The sequence below is a fragment of the Amia ocellicauda genome, unplaced genomic scaffold (assembly GCF_036373705.1).
Source record: "Amia ocellicauda isolate fAmiCal2 unplaced genomic scaffold, fAmiCal2.hap1 HAP1_SCAFFOLD_300, whole genome shotgun sequence".
NCBI lineage: Eukaryota > Metazoa > Chordata > Actinopteri > Amiiformes > Amiidae > Amia > Amia ocellicauda.
The window spans coordinates 1-17,513 of NW_027102866.1; the positions used below are offsets into that span (position 1 = coordinate 1).

At 42.6% G+C, this 17,513-nt stretch overlaps 11 non-coding genes across 11 annotated transcripts; all 11 read left to right on the forward strand.

Annotated features, from left to right (window-relative positions):
* The first annotated feature begins 132 nt into the window (after positions 1-132).
* On the forward strand, positions 133-205 carry trnar-acg (transfer RNA arginine (anticodon ACG)). The gene has a single exon. It is a non-coding gene; the product is annotated as a tRNA-Arg (tRNA).
* A 1,516-nt stretch (positions 206-1,721) lies between these two features.
* Positions 1,722-1,794, forward strand: trnar-acg (transfer RNA arginine (anticodon ACG)). The gene has a single exon. It is a non-coding gene; the product is annotated as a tRNA-Arg (tRNA).
* A 1,516-nt stretch (positions 1,795-3,310) lies between these two features.
* trnar-acg (transfer RNA arginine (anticodon ACG)) lies at positions 3,311-3,383 on the forward strand. The gene has a single exon. It is a non-coding gene; the product is annotated as a tRNA-Arg (tRNA).
* A 1,516-nt stretch (positions 3,384-4,899) lies between these two features.
* trnar-acg (transfer RNA arginine (anticodon ACG)) lies at positions 4,900-4,972 on the forward strand. Its single transcript has one exon. It is a non-coding gene; the product is annotated as a tRNA-Arg (tRNA).
* Positions 4,973-6,488: 1,516 nt separating this feature from the next.
* trnar-acg (transfer RNA arginine (anticodon ACG)) lies at positions 6,489-6,561 on the forward strand. The gene has a single exon. It is a non-coding gene; the product is annotated as a tRNA-Arg (tRNA).
* Positions 6,562-8,077: 1,516 nt separating this feature from the next.
* trnar-acg (transfer RNA arginine (anticodon ACG)) lies at positions 8,078-8,150 on the forward strand. Its single transcript has one exon. It is a non-coding gene; the product is annotated as a tRNA-Arg (tRNA).
* Positions 8,151-9,666: 1,516 nt separating this feature from the next.
* On the forward strand, positions 9,667-9,739 carry trnar-acg (transfer RNA arginine (anticodon ACG)). The gene has a single exon. It is a non-coding gene; the product is annotated as a tRNA-Arg (tRNA).
* Positions 9,740-11,176: 1,437 nt separating this feature from the next.
* On the forward strand, positions 11,177-11,249 carry trnar-ucg (transfer RNA arginine (anticodon UCG)). Its single transcript has one exon. It is a non-coding gene; the product is annotated as a tRNA-Arg (tRNA).
* A 1,516-nt stretch (positions 11,250-12,765) lies between these two features.
* On the forward strand, positions 12,766-12,838 carry trnar-ucg (transfer RNA arginine (anticodon UCG)). Its single transcript has one exon. It is a non-coding gene; the product is annotated as a tRNA-Arg (tRNA).
* A 1,516-nt stretch (positions 12,839-14,354) lies between these two features.
* Positions 14,355-14,427, forward strand: trnar-acg (transfer RNA arginine (anticodon ACG)). Its single transcript has one exon. It is a non-coding gene; the product is annotated as a tRNA-Arg (tRNA).
* A 1,516-nt stretch (positions 14,428-15,943) lies between these two features.
* trnar-acg (transfer RNA arginine (anticodon ACG)) lies at positions 15,944-16,016 on the forward strand. The gene has a single exon. It is a non-coding gene; the product is annotated as a tRNA-Arg (tRNA).
* Positions 16,017-17,513: the final 1,497 nt, after the last annotated feature.

Sequence of the window (17,513 nt, forward strand, 5' to 3'; positions counted from 1 at the left end):
GTGGCAGCACCGCCCTGTGCAGCGCCGGCTGCAGGTTCGCTCTGAACTTTGCATCCCTTTGGGTTCACTGATACCCTGTTCCAGGACAGAAGAAGCTGTTTCCATCGGATTGCTTGAGTGCGTCCAAACGTGGGGCCAGTGGCGCAATGGATAACGCGTCTGACTACGAATCAGAAGACTGTAGGTTCGACTCCTACCTGGCTCGACAGCATCTACAACCAACTCTCACTGTTTTCTTCTCATATCTGGCGACCAGCAACACTACATCATAGTGTGCCGGACCAGGCATGGGAGGACCATCAAAGTCACCGCTACCACACTCCAATCTCATTCCATGATGATTATCAAACCATTGCACCAGTGTGACTGAGGTGCAACATACATTCAATGTGTTCATGGCTCCATCTGCTCATTCAATTCAACCTGTACCCGACTGCTGCCTCTCACCTGAAACGTAGTCAACAGAAATGCGCACTTGTATCACACCTTGTCGACACTGTTAATGTGTCATTGACACCCAATATCCTGACATGTTGCTTAATCCGTTTAATCTCAATTCTTTCATAATAAGACTCTGTTACAATAAGACACTTCCACAACACTACATTCATTTGAATAGACAATCACTTTTGAATACAGTGTGGAGTAGTGGTTTGGGCTCTGTACCCTGTAGCACAGCACGGTGTGTGCAATCTCTGGTACACTTACTACTCTTGAGCAAGGGACTTTAGCTAGATTGCACCAGTTAATGCCCACCCATGCCAATGGGTTAAGTGTAAGGAAAACAAAATGTGGTAATATCTCGTTAACATCTGTAAGTCACCCTGGCTATGGTGTCTGCTAAGAAATCGAATTAAAAAATACGTTGATATGAATCTCCATTGATTTATTTCTGTGTTCAACATGTATAATTCATGTATTTATTATTATCTTCTCTCTGCATTTATTTTTAATTCTGCCTTGGATTATCCTCCATACATGTCGCACAAATGAATGTACAATGCATTCTGGCCCTTCTCATCACTACAACAAGCAAAGGCAAAATATGAAAGAGAACGTGAGTTGAAAAGGTGAGGTGGTGTTTTTCTCTTTATATCTCTATTTACAGAGTAGACGAAATGCAGAGGAGGAAATATAAATAGAAAAGAAGAAAAAATGTCAACGAAGAACTGTAAATGCACAGAGGGAAATGTGAACATAAAATTGGTATTACATACGGACATACGTTTTTTCTTAGATCTATGTAAAAATGTAATATTTTATAGCATAGAGCGAAGTAATATGAACTGATACAGAATATTAGATGAAGTCTAAATACATCTGTTTGTTCAAAACAGAATACACTGTATTGTTCTTGTTGTGAATACATTGGGGTGGATATATTTACGAATGGTATGGTGGTTGTGATCAAGAAGTGAAAAATGACGACCCCTCGTATGCTTGTGAGGATCTCAGCAGGGCTGTCCTGCGGGCTGAAGACGGGTCTGGTAGCAGATGAAGGAGCTCTGGAGAATGCGGGCATCGGTCCCGCCACCTCTCGCATGCTAAGCGAGCGCTCTACCATCTGAGCTAATTCCCCGCTGCTTCCTGTGGCAGCACCGCCCTGTGCAGCGCCGGCTGCAGGTTCGCTCTGAACTTTGCATCCCTTTGGGTTCACTGATACCCTGTTCCAGGACAGAAGAAGCTGTTTCCATCGGATTGCTTGAGTGCGTCCAAACGTGGGGCCAGTGGCGCAATGGATAACGCGTCTGACTACGAATCAGAAGACTGTAGGTTCGACTCCTACCTGGCTCGACAGCATCTACAACCAACTCTCACTGTTTTCTTCTCATATCTGGCGACCAGCAACACTACATCATAGTGTGCCGGACCAGGCATGGGAGGACCATCAAAGTCACCGCTACCACACTCCAATCTCATTCCATGATGATTATCAAACCATTGCACCAGTGTGACTGAGGTGCAACATACATTCAATGTGTTCATGGCTCCATCTGCTCATTCAATTCAACCTGTACCCGACTGCTGCCTCTCACCTGAAACGTAGTCAACAGAAATGCGCACTTGTATCACACCTTGTCGACACTGTTAATGTGTCATTGACACCCAATATCCTGACATGTTGCTTAATCCGTTTAATCTCAATTCTTTCATAATAAGACTCTGTTACAATAAGACACTTCCACAACACTACATTCATTTGAATAGACAATCACTTTTGAATACAGTGTGGAGTAGTGGTTTGGGCTCTGTACCCTGTAGCACAGCACGGTGTGTGCAATCTCTGGTACACTTACTACTCTTGAGCAAGGGACTTTAGCTAGATTGCACCAGTTAATGCCCACCCATGCCAATGGGTTAAGTGTAAGGAAAACAAAATGTGGTAATATCTCGTTAACATCTGTAAGTCACCCTGGCTATGGTGTCTGCTAAGAAATCGAATTAAAAAATACGTTGATATGAATCTCCATTGATTTATTTCTGTGTTCAACATGTATAATTCATGTATTTATTATTATCTTCTCTCTGCATTTATTTTTAATTCTGCCTTGGATTATCCTCCATACATGTCGCACAAATGAATGTACAATGCATTCTGGCCCTTCTCATCACTACAACAAGCAAAGGCAAAATATGAAAGAGAACGTGAGTTGAAAAGGTGAGGTGGTGTTTTTCTCTTTATATCTCTATTTACAGAGTAGACGAAATGCAGAGGAGGAAATATAAATAGAAAAGAAGAAAAAATGTCAACGAAGAACTGTAAAGGCACAGAGGGAAATGTGAACATAAAATTGGTATTACATACGGACATACGTTTTTTCTTAGATCTATGTAAAAATGTAATATTTTATAGCATAGAGCGAAGTAATATGAACTGATACAGAATATTAGATGAAGTCTAAATACATCTGTTTGTTCAAAACAGAATACACTGTATTGTTCTTGTTGTGAATACATTGGGGTGGATATATTTACGAATGGTATGGTGGTTGTGATCAAGAAGTGAAAAATGACGACCCCTCGTATGCTTGTGAGGATCTCAGCAGGGCTGTCCTGCGGGCTGAAGACGGGTCTGGTAGCAGATGAAGGAGCTCTGGAGAATGCGGGCATCGGTCCCGCCACCTCTCGCATGCTAAGCGAGCGCTCTACCATCTGAGCTAATTCCCCGCTGCTTCCTGTGGCAGCACCGCCCTGTGCAGCGCCGGCTGCAGGTTCGCTCTGAACTTTGCATCCCTTTGGGTTCACTGATACCCTGTTCCAGGACAGAAGAAGCTGTTTCCATCGGATTGCTTGAGTGCGTCCAAACGTGGGGCCAGTGGCGCAATGGATAACGCGTCTGACTACGAATCAGAAGACTGTAGGTTCGACTCCTACCTGGCTCGACAGCATCTACAACCAACTCTCACTGTTTTCTTCTCATATCTGGCGACCAGCAGCACTACATCATAGTGTGCCGGACCAGGCATGGGAGGACCATCAAAGTCACCGCTACCACACTCCAATCTCATTCCATGATGATTATCAAACCATTGCACCAGTGTGACTGAGGTGCAACATACATTCAATGTGTTCATGGCTCCATCTGCTCATTCAATTCAACCTGTACCCGACTGCTGCCTCTCACCTGAAACGTAGTCAACAGAAATGCGCACTTGTATCACACCTTGTCGACACTGTTAATGTGTCATTGACACCCAATATCCTGACATGTTGCTTAATCCGTTTAATCTCAATTCTTTCATAATAAGACTCTGTTACAATAAGACACTTCCACAACACTACATTCATTTGAATAGACAATCACTTTTGAATACAGTGTGGAGTAGTGGTTTGGGCTCTGTACCCTGTAGCACAGCACGGTGTGTGCAATCTCTGGTACACTTACTACTCTTGAGCAAGGGACTTTAGCTAGATTGCACCAGTTAATGCCCACCCATGCCAATGGGTTAAGTGTAAGGAAAACAAAATGTGGTAATATCTCGTTAACATCTGTAAGTCACCCTGGCTATGGTGTCTGCTAAGAAATCGAATTAAAAAATACGTTGATATGAATCTCCATTGATTTATTTCTGTGTTCAACATGTATAATTCATGTATTTATTATTATCTTCTCTCTGCATTTATTTTTAATTCTGCCTTGGATTATCCTCCATACATGTCGCACAAATGAATGTACAATGCATTCTGGCCCTTCTCATCACTACAACAAGCAAAGGCAAAATATGAAAGAGAACGTGAGTTGAAAAGGTGAGGTGGTGTTTTTCTCTTTATATCTCTATTTACAGAGTAGACGAAATGCAGAGGAGGAAATATAAATAGAAAAGAAGAAAAAATGTCAACGAAGAACTGTAAAGGCACAGAGGGAAATGTGAACATAAAATTGGTATTACATACGGACATACGTTTTTTCTTAGATCTATGTAAAAATGTAATATTTTATAGCATAGAGCGAAGTAATATGAACTGATACAGAATATTAGATGAAGTCTAAATACATCTGTTTGTTCAAAACAGAATACACTGTATTGTTCTTGTTGTGAATACATTGGGGTGGATATATTTACGAATGGTATGGTGGTTGTGATCAAGAAGTGAAAAATGACGACCCCTCGTATGCTTGTGAGGATCTCAGCAGGGCTGTCCTGCGGGCTGAAGACGGGTCTGGTAGCAGATGAAGGAGCTCTGGAGAATGCGGGCATCGGTCCCGCCACCTCTCGCATGCTAAGCGAGCGCTCTACCATCTGAGCTAATTCCCCGCTGCTTCCTGTGGCAGCACCGCCCTGTGCAGCGCCGGCTGCAGGTTCGCTCTGAACTTTGCATCCCTTTGGGTTCACTGATACCCTGTTCCAGGACAGAAGAAGCTGTTTCCATCGGATTGCTTGAGTGCGTCCAAACGTGGGGCCAGTGGCGCAATGGATAACGCGTCTGACTACGAATCAGAAGACTGTAGGTTCGACTCCTACCTGGCTCGACAGCATCTACAACCAACTCTCACTGTTTTCTTCTCATATCTGGCGACCAGCAACACTACATCATAGTGTGCCGGACCAGGCATGGGAGGACCATCAAAGTCACCGCTACCACACTCCAATCTCATTCCATGATGATTATCAAACCATTGCACCAGTGTGACTGAGGTGCAACATACATTCAATGTGTTCATGGCTCCATCTGCTCATTCAATTCAACCTGTACCCGACTGCTGCCTCTCACCTGAAACGTAGTCAACAGAAATGCGCACTTGTATCACACCTTGTCGACACTGTTAATGTGTCATTGACACCCAATATCCTGACATGTTGCTTAATCCGTTTAATCTCAATTCTTTCATAATAAGACTCTGTTACAATAAGACACTTCCACAACACTACATTCATTTGAATAGACAATCACTTTTGAATACAGTGTGGAGTAGTGGTTTGGGCTCTGTACCCTGTAGCACAGCACGGTGTGTGCAATCTCTGGTACACTTACTACTCTTGAGCAAGGGACTTTAGCTAGATTGCACCAGTTAATGCCCACCCATGCCAATGGGTTAAGTGTAAGGAAAACAAAATGTGGTAATATCTCGTTAACATCTGTAAGTCACCCTGGCTATGGTGTCTGCTAAGAAATCGAATTAAAAAATACGTTGATATGAATCTCCATTGATTTATTTCTGTGTTCAACATGTATAATTCATGTATTTATTATTATCTTCTCTCTGCATTTATTTTTAATTCTGCCTTGGATTATCCTCCATACATGTCGCACAAATGAATGTACAATGCATTCTGGCCCTTCTCATCACTACAACAAGCAAAGGCAAAATATGAAAGAGAACGTGAGTTGAAAAGGTGAGGTGGTGTTTTTCTCTTTATATCTCTATTTACAGAGTAGACGAAATGCAGAGGAGGAAATATAAATAGAAAAGAAGAAAAAATGTCAACGAAGAACTGTAAAGGCACAGAGGGAAATGTGAACATAAAATTGGTATTACATACGGACATACGTTTTTTCTTAGATCTATGTAAAAATGTAATATTTTATAGCATAGAGCGAAGTAATATGAACTGATACAGAATATTAGATGAAGTCTAAATACATCTGTTTGTTCAAAACAGAATACACTGTATTGTTCTTGTTGTGAATACATTGGGGTGGATATATTTACGAATGGTATGGTGGTTGTGATCAAGAAGTGAAAAATGACGACCCCTCGTATGCTTGTGAGGATCTCAGCAGGGCTGTCCTGCGGGCTGAAGACGGGTCTGGTAGCAGATGAAGGAGCTCTGGAGAATGCGGGCATCGGTCCCGCCACCTCTCGCATGCTAAGCGAGCGCTCTACCATCTGAGCTAATTCCCCGCTGCTTCCTGTGGCAGCACCGCCCTGTGCAGCGCCGGCTGCAGGTTCGCTCTGAACTTTGCATCCCTTTGGGTTCACTGATACCCTGTTCCAGGACAGAAGAAGCTGTTTCCATCGGATTGCTTGAGTGCGTCCAAACGTGGGGCCAGTGGCGCAATGGATAACGCGTCTGACTACGAATCAGAAGACTGTAGGTTCGACTCCTACCTGGCTCGACAGCATCTACAACCAACTCTCACTGTTTTCTTCTCATATCTGGCGACCAGCAGCACTACATCATAGTGTGCCGGACCAGGCATGGGAGGACCATCAAAGTCACCGCTACCACACTCCAATCTCATTCCATGATGATTATCAAACCATTGCACCAGTGTGACTGAGGTGCAACATACATTCAATGTGTTCATGGCTCCATCTGCTCATTCAATTCAACCTGTACCCGACTGCTGCCTCTCACCTGAAACGTAGTCAACAGAAATGCGCACTTGTATCACACCTTGTCGACACTGTTAATGTGTCATTGACACCCAATATCCTGACATGTTGCTTAATCCGTTTAATCTCAATTCTTTCATAATAAGACTCTGTTACAATAAGACACTTCCACAACACTACATTCATTTGAATAGACAATCACTTTTGAATACAGTGTGGAGTAGTGGTTTGGGCTCTGTACCCTGTAGCACAGCACGGTGTGTGCAATCTCTGGTACACTTACTACTCTTGAGCAAGGGACTTTAGCTAGATTGCACCAGTTAATGCCCACCCATGCCAATGGGTTAAGTGTAAGGAAAACAAAATGTGGTAATATCTCGTTAACATCTGTAAGTCACCCTGGCTATGGTGTCTGCTAAGAAATCGAATTAAAAAATACGTTGATATGAATCTCCATTGATTTATTTCTGTGTTCAACATGTATAATTCATGTATTTATTATTATCTTCTCTCTGCATTTATTTTTAATTCTGCCTTGGATTATCCTCCATACATGTCGCACAAATGAATGTACAATGCATTCTGGCCCTTCTCATCACTACAACAAGCAAAGGCAAAATATGAAAGAGAACGTGAGTTGAAAAGGTGAGGTGGTGTTTTTCTCTTTATATCTCTATTTACAGAGTAGACGAAATGCAGAGGAGGAAATATAAATAGAAAAGAAGAAAAAATGTCAACGAAGAACTGTAAATGCACAGAGGGAAATGTGAACATAAAATTGGTATTACATACGGACATACGATTTTTCTTAGATCTATGTAAAAATGTAATATTTTATAGCATAGAGCGAAGTAATATGAACTGATACAGAATATTAGATGAAGTCTAAATACATCTGTTTGTTCAAAACAGAATACACTGTATTGTTCTTGTTGTGAATACATTGGGGTGGATATATTTACGAATGGTATGGTGGTTGTGATCAAGAAGTGAAAAATGACGACCCCTCGTATGCTTGTGAGGATCTCAGCAGGGCTGTCCTGCGGGCTGAAGACGGGTCTGGTAGCAGATGAAGGAGCTCTGGAGAATGCGGGCATCGGTCCCGCCACCTCTCGCATGCTAAGCGAGCGCTCTACCATCTGAGCTAATTCCCCGCTGCTTCCTGTGGCAGCACCGCCCTGTGCAGCGCCGGCTGCAGGTTCGCTCTGAACTTTGCATCCCTTTGGGTTCACTGATACCCTGTTCCAGGACAGAAGAAGCTGTTTCCATCGGATTGCTTGAGTGCGTCCAAACGTGGGGCCAGTGGCGCAATGGATAACGCGTCTGACTACGAATCAGAAGACTGTAGGTTCGACTCCTACCTGGCTCGACAGCATCTACAACCAACTCTCACTGTTTTCTTCTCATATCTGGCGACCAGCAGCACTACATCATAGTGTGCCGGACCAGGCATGGGAGGACCATCAAAGTCACCGCTACCACACTCCAATCTCATTCCATGATGATTATCAAACCATTGCACCAGTGTGACTGAGGTGCAACATACATTCAATGTGTTCATGGCTCCATCTGCTCATTCAATTCAACCTGTACCCGACTGCTGCCTCTCACCTGAAACGTAGTCAACAGAAATGCGCACTTGTATCACACCTTGTCGACACTGTTAATGTGTCATTGACACCCAATATCCTGACATGTTGCTTAATCCGTTTAATCTCAATTCTTTCATAATAAGACTCTGTTACAATAAGACACTTCCACAACACTACATTCATTTGAATAGACAATCACTTTTGAATACAGTGTGGAGTAGTGGTTTGGGCTCTGTACCCTGTAGCACAGCACGGTGTGTGCAATCTCTGGTACACTTACTACTCTTGAGCAAGGGACTTTAGCTAGATTGCACCAGTTAATGCCCACCCATGCCAATGGGTTAAGTGTAAGGAAAACAAAATGTGGTAATATCTCGTTAACATCTGTAAGTCACCCTGGCTATGGTGTCTGCTAAGAAATCGAATTAAAAAATACGTTGATATGAATCTCCATTGATTTATTTCTGTGTTCAACATGTATAATTCATGTATTTATTATTATCTTCTCTCTGCATTTATTTTTAATTCTGCCTTGGATTATCCTCCATACATGTCGCACAAATGAATGTACAATGCATTCTGGCCCTTCTCATCACTACAACAAGCAAAGGCAAAATATGAAAGAGAACGTGAGTTGAAAAGGTGAGGTGGTGTTTTTCTCTTTATATCTCTATTTACAGAGTAGACGAAATGCAGAGGAGGAAATATAAATAGAAAAGAAGAAAAAATGTCAACGAAGAACTGTAAAGGCACAGAGGGAAATGTGAACATAAAATTGGTATTACATACGGACATACGTTTTTTCTTAGATCTATGTAAAAATGTAATATTTTATAGCATAGAGCGAAGTAATATGAACTGATACAGAATATTAGATGAAGTCTAAATACATCTGTTTGTTCAAAACAGAATACACTGTATTGTTCTTGTTGTGAATACATTGGGGTGGATATATTTACGAATGGTATGGTGGTTGTGATCAAGAAGTGAAAAATGACGACCCCTCGTATGCTTGTGAGGATCTCAGCAGGGCTGTCCTGCGGGCTGAAGACGGGTCTGGTAGCAGATGAAGGAGCTCTGGAGAATGCGGGCATCGGTCCCGCCACCTCTCGCATGCTAAGCGAGCGCTCTACCATCTGAGCTAATTCCCCGCTGCTTCCTGTGGCAGCACCGCCCTGTGCAGCGCCGGCTGCAGGTTCGCTCTGAACTTTGCATCAATATGGGTGCACTGATACCCTGTTCCAGGACAGAAGAAGCTGTTTCCATCGGATTGCTTGAGTGCGTCCAAACGTGGGGCCAGTGGCGCAATGGATAACGCGTCTGACTACGAATCAGAAGACTGTAGGTTCGACTCCTACCTGGCTCGACAGCATCTACACCCAACTCTCACTGTTTTCTTCTCATATCTGGCGACCAGCAGCACTACATCATAGTGTGCCGGACCAGGCATGGGAGGACCATCAAAGTCACCGCTACCACACTCCAATCTCATTCCATGATGATTATCAAACCATTGCACCAGTGTGACTGAGGTGCAACATACATTCAATGTGTTCATGGCTCCATCTGCTCATTCAATTCAACCTGTACCCGACTGCTGCCTCTCACCTGAACCGTAGTCAACAGAAATGCGCACTTGTATCACACCTTGTCGACACTGTTAATGTGTCATTGACACCCAATAACCTGACATGTTGCTTAATCCGTTTAATCTCAATTCTTTCATAATAAGACTCTGTTACAATAAGACACTTCCACAACACTACATTCATTTGAATAGACAATCACTTTTGAATACAGTGTGGAGTAGTGGTTTGGGCTCTGTACCCTGTAGCACAGCACGGTGTGTGCAATCTCTGGTACACTTACTACTCTTGAGCAAGGGACTTTAGCTAGATTGCACCAGTTAATGCCCACCCATGCCAATGGGTTAAGTGTAAGGAAAACAAAATGTGGTAATATCTCGTTAACATCTGTAAGTCACCCTGGCTATGGTGTCTGCTAAGAAATCGAATTAAAAAATACGTTGATATGAATCTCCATTGATTTATTTCTGTGTTCAACATGTATAATTCATGTATTTATTATTATCTTCTCTCTGCATTTATTTTTAATTCTGCCTTGGATTATCCTCCATACATGATAGCCTGTCGCACAAATGAATGTACAATGCATTCTGGCCCTTTTTATCACTACAACAAGTAAAGCCAAAATATGAAAGAGAACGTGAGTTGAAAAGGTGAGGTGGTGTTTTTCTCTTTATATCTCTATTTACAGAGTAGACGAAATGCAGAGGAGGAAATATAAATAGAAAAGAAGAAAGAATGTCAACGAAGAACTGTAAATGCACAGAGGGAAATGTGAACATAAAATTGGTATTACATACGGACATACGTTTTTTCTTAGATCTATGTAAAAATGTAATATTTTATAGCATAGAGCGAAGTAATATGAACTGATACAGAATATTTGATGAAGTCTAAATACATCTGTTTGTTCAAAACAGAATACACTGTATTGTTCTTGTTGTGAATACATTGGGGTGGATATATTTACGAATGGTATGGTGGTTGTGATCAAGAAGTGAAAAACGACGACCCCTCGTATGCTTGTGAGGATCTCAGCAGGGCTGTCCTGCAGGCTGAAGACGGGTCTGGTAACAGATGAAGGAGCTCTGGAGAATGCGGGCATCGGTCCCGCCACCTATCGCATGCTAAGCGAGCGCTCTACCATCTGAGCTAATACCCTGTTCCAGGACAGAAGAAGCTGTTTCCATCGGATTGCTTGAGTGCGTCCAAACGTGGGGCCAGTGGCGCAATGGATAACGCGTCTGACTTCGAATCAGAAGACTGTAGGTTCGACTCCTACCTGGCTCGACAGCATCTACACCCAACTCTCGCTGTTTTCTTCTCATATCTGGCGACCAGCAGCACTACATCATAGTGTGCCGGACCAGGCATGGGAGGACCATCAAAGTCACCGCTACCACACTCCAATCTCATTCCATGATGATTATCAAACCATTGCACCAGTGTGACTGAGGTGCAACATACATTCAATGTGTTCATGGCTCCATCTGCTCATTCAATTCAACCTGTACCCGACTGCTGCCTCTCACCTGAACCGTAGTCAACAGAAATGCGCACTTGTATCACACCTTGTCGACACTGTTAATGTGTCATTGACACCCAATATCCTGACATGTTGCTTAATCCGTTTAATCTCAATTCTTTCATAATAAGACTCTGTTACAATAAGACACTTCCACAACACTACATTCATTTGAATAGACAATCACTTTTGAATACAGTGTGGAGTAGTGGTTTGGGCTCTGTACCCTGTCGCACAGCACGGTGTGTGCAATCTCTGGTACACTTACTACTCTTGAGCAAGGGACTTTAGCTAGATTGCACCAGTTAATGCCCACCCATGCCAATGGGTTAAGTGTAAGGAAAACAAAATGTGGTAATATCTCGTTAACATCTGTAAGTCACCCTGGCTTTGGTGTCTGCTAAGAAATCGAATTAAAAAATACGTTGATATGAATCTCCATTGATTTATTTCTGTGTTCAACATGTATAATTCATGTATTTATTATTATCTTCTCTCTGCATTTATTTTTAATTCTGCCTTGGATTATCCTACATACATGTCGCACAAGTGAATGTACAATGCATTCTGGCCCTTCTCATCACTACAACAAGCAAAGCCAAAATATGAAAGAGAAAGTGAGTTGAAAAGGTGAGGTGGTGTTTTTCTCTTTATATCTCTATTTACAGAGTAGACGAAATGCAGAGGAGGAAATATAAATAGAAAAGAAGAAAAAATGTCAACGAAGAACTGTAAATGCACAGAGGGAAATGTGAACATAAAATTGGTATTACATACGGACATACGTTTTTTCTTAGATCTATGTAAAAATGTAATATTTTATAGCATAGAGCGAAGTAATATGAACTGATACAGAATATTTGATGAAGTCTAAATACATCTGTTTGTTCAAAACAGAATACACTGTATTGTTCTTGTTGTGAATACATTGGGGTGGATATATTTACGAATGGTATGGTGGTTGTGATCAAGAAGTGAAAAATGACGACCCCTCGTATGCTTGTGAGGATCTCAGCAGGGCTGTCCTGCGGGCTGAAGACGGGTCTGATAGCAGATGAAGGAGCTCTGGAGAATGCGGGCATCGGTCCCGCCACCTCTCGCATGCTAAGCGAGCGCTCTACCATCTGAGCTAATTCCCCGCTGCTTCCTGTGGCAGCACCGCCCTGTGCAGCGCCGGCTGCAGGTTCGCTCTGAACTTTGCATCCCTTTGGGTGCACTGATACCCTGTTCCAGGACAGAAGAAGCTGTTTCCATCGGATTGCTTGAGTGCGTCCAAACGTGGGGCCAGTGGCGCAATGGATAACGCGTCTGACTTCGAATCAGAAGACTGTAGGTTCGACTCCTACCTGGCTCGACAGCATCTACACCCAACTCTCGCTGTTTTCTTCTCATATCTGGCGACCAGCAGCACTACATCATAGTGTGCCGGACCAGGCATGGGAGGACCATCAAAGTCACCGCTACCACACTCCAATCTCATTCCATGATGATTATCAAACCATTGCACCAGTGTGACTGAGGTGCAACATACATTCAATGTGTTCATGGCTCCATCTGCTCATTCAATTCAACCTGTACCCGACTGCTGCCTCTCACCTGAAACGTAGTCAGCAGAAATGCGTACTTGTATCACACCTTGTCGACACTGTTAATGTGTCATCGACACCCAATAACCTGACATGTTGCTTAATCCGTTTAATCTCAATTCTTTCATAATAAGACTCTGTTACAATAAGACACTTCCAAAAAACTACATTCATTTGAATAGACAATCACTTTTGAATACAGTGTGGAGTAGTGGTTTGGGCTCTGTACCCTGTAGCACAGCACGGTGTGTGCAATCTCTGGTACACTTACTACTCTTGAGCAAGGGACTTTAGCTAGATTGCACCAGTTAATGCCCACCCATGCCAATGGGTTAAGTGTAAGGAAAACAAAATGTGGTAATATCTCGTTAACATCTGTAAGTCACCCTGGCTATGGTGTCTGCTAAGAAATCGAATTAAAAAATACGTTGATATGAATCTCCATTGATTTATTTCTGTGTTCAACATGTATAATTCATGTATTTATTATTATCTTCTCTCTGCATTTATTTTTAATTCTGCCTTGGATTATCCTACATACATGTCGCACAAGTGAATGTACAATGCATTCTGGCCCTTCTCATCACTACAACAAGCAAAGCCAAAATATGAAAGAGAAAGTGAGTTGAAAAGGTGAGGTGGTGTTTTTCTCTTTATATCTCTATTTACAGAGTAGACGAAATGCAGAGGAGGAAATATAAATAGAAAAGAAGAAAAAATGTCAACGAAGAACTGTAAATGCACAGAGGGAAATGTGAACATAAAATTGGTATTACATACGGACATACGTTTTTTCTTAGATCTATGTAAAAATGTAATATTTTATAGCATAGAGCGAAGTAATATGAACTGATACAGAATATTAGATGAAGTCTAAATACATCTGTTTGTTCAAAACAGAATACACTGTATTGTTCTTGTTGTGAATACATTGGGGTGGATATATTTACGAATGGTATGGTGGTTGTGATCAAGAAGTGAAAAATGACGACCCCTCGTATGCTTGTGAGGATCTCAGCAGGGCTGTCCTGCGGGCTGAAGACGGGTCTGGTAGCAGATGAAGGAGCTCTGGAGAATGCGGGCATCGGTCCCGCCACCTCTCGCATGCTAAGCGAGCGCTCTACCATCTGAGCTAATTCCCCGCTGCTTCCTGTGGCAGCACCGCCCTGTGCAGCGCCGGCTGCAGGTTCGCTCTGAACTTTGCATCCCTTTGGGTTCACTGATACCCTGTTCCAGGACAGAAGAAGCTGTTTCCATCGGATTGCTTGAGTGCGTCCAAACGTGGGGCCAGTGGCGCAATGGATAACGCGTCTGACTACGAATCAGAAGACTGTAGGTTCGACTCCTACCTGGCTCGACAGCATCTACAACCAACTCTCACTGTTTTCTTCTCATATCTGGCGACCAGCAGCACTACATCATAGTGTGCCGGACCAGGCATGGGAGGACCATCAAAGTCACCGCTACCACACTCCAATCTCATTCCATGATGATTATCAAACCATTGCACCAGTGTGACTGAGGTGCAACATACATTCAATGTGTTCATGGCTCCATCTGCTCATTCAATTCAACCTGTACCCGACTGCTGCCTCTCACCTGAACCGTAGTCAACAGAAATGCGCACTTGTATCACACCTTGTCGACACTGTTAATGTGTCATTGACACCCAATAACCTGACATGTTGCTTAATCCGTTTAATCTCAATTCTTTCATAATAAGACTCTGTTACAATAAGACACTTCCACAACACTACATTCATTTGAACAGATAATCACTTTTGAATACAGTGTGGAGTAGTGGTTTGGGCTCTGTACCCTGTAGCACAGCACGGTGTGTGCAATCTCTGGTACACTTACTACTCTTGAGCAAGGGACTTTAGCTAGATTGCACCAGTTAATGCCCACCCATGCCAATGGGTTAAGTGTAAGGAAAACAAAATGTGGTAATATCTCGTTAACATCTGTAAGTCACCCTGGCTATGGTGTCTGCTAAGAAATCGAATTAAAAAATACGTTGATATGAATCTCCATTGATTTATTTCTGTGTTCAACATGTATAATTCATGTATTTATTATTATCTTCTCTCTGCATTTATTTTTAATTCTGCCTTGGATTATCCTCCATACATGTCGCACAAATGAATGTACAATGCATTCTGGCCCTTCTCATCACTACAACAAGCAAAGGCAAAATATGAAAGAGAACGTGAGTTGAAAAGGTGAGGTGGTGTTTTTCTCTTTATATCTCTATTTACAGAGTAGACGAAATGCAGAGGAGGAAATATAAATAGAAAAGAAGAAAAAATGTCAACGAAGAACTGTAAATGCACAGAGGGAAATGTGAACATAAAATTGGTATTACATACGGACATACGTTTTTTCTTAGATCTATGTAAAAATGTAATATTTTATAGCATAGAGCGAAGTAATATGAACTGATACAGAATATTAGATGAAGTCTAAATACATCTGTTTGTTCAAAACAGAATACACTGTATTGTTCTTGTTGTGAATACATTGGGGTGGATATATTTACGAATGGTATGGTGGTTGTGATCAAGAAGTGAAAAATGATGACCCCTCGTATGCTTGTGAGGATCTCAGCAGGGCTGTCCTGCGGGCTGACGACGGGTCTGGTAGCAGATGAAGGAGCTCTGGAGAATGCGGGCATCGGTCCCGCCACCTCTCGCATGCTAAGCGAGCGCTCTACCATCTGAGCTAATTCCCCGCTGCTTCCTGTGGCAGCACCGCCCTGTGCAGCGCCGGCTGCAGGTTCGCTCTGAACTTTGCATCCCTTTGGGTTCACTGATACCCTGTTCCAGGACAGAAGAAGCTGTTTCCATCGGATTGCTTGAGTGCGTCCAAACGTGGGGCCAGTGGCGCAATGGATAACGCGTCTGACTACGAATCAGAAGACTGTAGGTTCGACTCCTACCTGGCTCGACAGCATCTACAACCAACTCTCACTGTTTTCTTCTCATATCTGGCGACCAGCAACACTACATCATAGTGTGCCTGACCAGGCATGGGAGGACCATCAAAGTCACCGCTACCACACTCCAATCTCATTCCATGATGATTATCAAACCATTGCACCAGTGTGACTGAGGTGCAACATACATTCAATGTGTTCATGGCTCCATCTGCTCATTCAATTCAACCTGTACCCGACTGCTGCCTCTCACCTGAAACGTAGTCAACAGAAATGCGCACTTGTATCACACCTTGTCGACACTGTTAATGTGTCATTGACACCCAATATCCTGACATGTTGCTTAATCCGTTTAATCTCAATTCTTTCATAATAAGACTCTGTTACAATAAGACACTTCCACAACACTACATTCATTTGAATAGACAATCACTTTTGAATACAGTGTGGAGTAGTGGTTTGGGCTCTGTACCCTGTAGCACAGCACGGTGTGTGCAATCTCTGGTACACTTACTACTCTTGAGCAAGGGACTTTAGCTAGATTGCACCAGTTAATGCCCACCCATGCCAATGGGTTAAGTGTAAGGAAAACAAAATGTGGTAATATCTCGTTAACATCTGTAAGTCACCCTGGCTATGGTGTCTGCTAAGAAATCGAATTAAAAAATACGTTGATATGAATCTCCATTGATTTATTTCTGTGTTCAACATGTATAATTCATGTATTTATTATTATCTTCTCTCTGCATTTATTTTTAATTCTGCCTTGGATTATCCTCCATACATGTCGCACAAATGAATGTACAATGCATTCTGGCCCTTCTCATCACTACAACAAGCAAAGGCAAAATATGAAAGAGAACGTGAGTTGAAAAGGTGAGGTGGTGTTTTTCTCTTTATATCTCTATTTACAGAGTAGACGAAATGCAGAGGAGGAAATATAAATAGAAAAGAAGAAAAAATGTCAACGAAGAACTGTAAAGGCACAGAGGGAAATGTGAACATAAAATTGGTATTACATACGGACATACGTTTTTTCTTAGATCTATGTAAAAATGTAATATTTTATAGCATAGAGCGAAGTAATATGAACTGATACAGAATATTAGATGAAGTCTAAATACATCTGTTTGTTCAAAACAGAATACACTGTATTGTTCTTGTTGTGAATACATTGGGGTGGATATATTTACGAATGGTATGGTGGTTGTGATCAAGAAGTGAAAAATGATGACCCCTCGTATGCTTGTGAGGATCTCAGCAGGGCTGTCCTGCGGGCTGAAGACGGGTCTGGTAGCAGATGAAGGAGCTCTGGAGAATGCGGGCATCGGTCCCGCCACCTCTCGCATGCTAAGCGAGCGCTCTACCATCTGAGCTAATTCCCCGCTGCTTCCTGTGGCAGCACCGCCCTGTGCAGCGCCGGCTGCAGGTTCGCTCTGAACTTTGCATCCCTTTGGGTTCACTGATACCCTGTTCCAGGACAGAAGAAGCTGTTTCCATCGGATTGC